Below are 1,897 nucleotides of genomic sequence, written 5' to 3' on the forward strand. Positions count from 1 at the left end.
GGACATGTTGCTAGGAGGTCTTATTCCTTGGAGAAGGACATTATGTTTGGAAGGGTGGAGAGTCAGCAAAGGAGAGGAAGATCCTCACCAGCCGGATTGATATGGTGACTACTGCAATGGACTCTTGTGTATTACGAAGTGTTAAGATGGTGCAGGATAAAACTGGGTTCAAATCTTTTGTTCACAGGTTCACTATGGGTTGTGCTAGATGACATCTACCAATGACAACAACAATTGCGATTATATTGAGCATGTAGATTGCTTTTGGTAGGATTTCATTTTCACAATATTGAGTTTTCGTATCTCTGAAGAGGGAATAGTTTTTCATTTATGTAAATCTTTTATTCTGTCTTTTCGAAAATGTTCTGTAGTTTTCTTTGTTCATGTCTTTTGTGTCTCTCTTTAGGTTCGCTATCAAGTATCTCAATTTGTGGTTGGCTACTATAAATGGTATTACATTCTTGGTCTCCTCTGAATTCTTTGTTACTGTAGAGGAATCTCACTGATTTTTGGCTATTAATCTTATATCCTGCCACTCTACTAGATTGGTCTACTAGCTCTAACAGATTTTGTTGTTGTTGTTGTTGTTGTTGAGTCCTTGTGGTTTTCTTTCTACACTATCATATCATCTGCATATATTGATAATTAAGCCATCTCTTTGCCAATCTGGATGACTTTTATATACTTCTCTAGTCCTATTACCCTTGCAAGCACTTCCAATACAATATTTTAAAGAAGAGGTGGTAGTGAGCATCGTTGAATTGTCCCTGTTTGCAAAGAAAATGCTTTTATTTTTTGTTTACTTTTCACTATGTTGAGGAAATTCTATTCTTTTTCTATTTTTCTGAGTGTCTTAATTGGGAAGAAGTACTGGACTTTGTCAAACGCTTTTTCTGAATTAGTTGCTAGGCAAATATGCTTTTTGTTATTTGCTTTACTAATGTGATGAATTAAGTTGATTATTTTCTTTATATTGAACTATTATTGCATACCTGTTATGAATCCCACTTGGTCATGATGAATTATGTTTTGGATGTCCTTTGGATTATATTGGCTAAGTATTTGTTAAGGATGTTTGCATCTATATTCTGGGGATTCGTCTGACATACTTTGGACATGTTGTAAGGAAGGACCTATCCTTGGAGAGGGACATATTGCTTGGGAGGGTGGAGGGACAGTGGAGGAAGAAGGGAAGACCCTCTATGAGGTGGATTGATTCGGTGACTGGGGTAGTCAGGGTGGGTGTGTTGGAGGCAGTGTGATTGGCACAAGATAGAGCGGGGTTTAGGGTGCTTGTACATAGGGTCGCTATGAGGTGCAAGTGATTTGACGGCACATAACAACAGCAATAACATATTTATGAGAGATATTGGTCAGTAGTTTTCTTTCTTGGTAACATACTTTCCTAGTTTTGTATTAAGGTTATGATTGCTTCATAAAATGACTCTGGGAGTGTTACTTATTTTTTTTAAAATTTTTAAAAATACTTTGAGTAGTATTGATGATGAATCTTCTCTGAATCTTTGAAAGATCTTCTTTGAATGGTTGGTAGAATTCAGCTGGTAAAGACGTCTGTTCCAGAACTTTTGTGTTGGGGAAGTCTTTTTTTATGATCTGTTCATTTCAATCTGTATGCAGAACATATTATCAGGGAGGTTGGGCTCTATGAGGAGAAATGTGGGGTCATGATTGGTGGACCATTTATCAACAGTCTGTGTTATGCAGATGACACAACCCTGCTTGCTGAAACTGAGGAAGACCTGAAGCACCTGCTACAGAGGGTCAAGGACTGCAGCCTCCATTATGGATTGAGGCTTAATGTCAAGAAGACAAAGATTCTCACCACTGGACCAATTGGTAGTGTCAGGATGGATGGTGAAGAGATTGAGAGTGTTCA

Source organism: Elephantulus edwardii, unplaced genomic scaffold (genome assembly GCF_000299155.1).
Source record: "Elephantulus edwardii isolate Elephantulus edwardi_28Jun2011 unplaced genomic scaffold, EleEdw1.0 scaffold00479, whole genome shotgun sequence".
Taxonomy (NCBI): domain Eukaryota; kingdom Metazoa; phylum Chordata; class Mammalia; order Macroscelidea; family Macroscelididae; genus Elephantulus; species Elephantulus edwardii.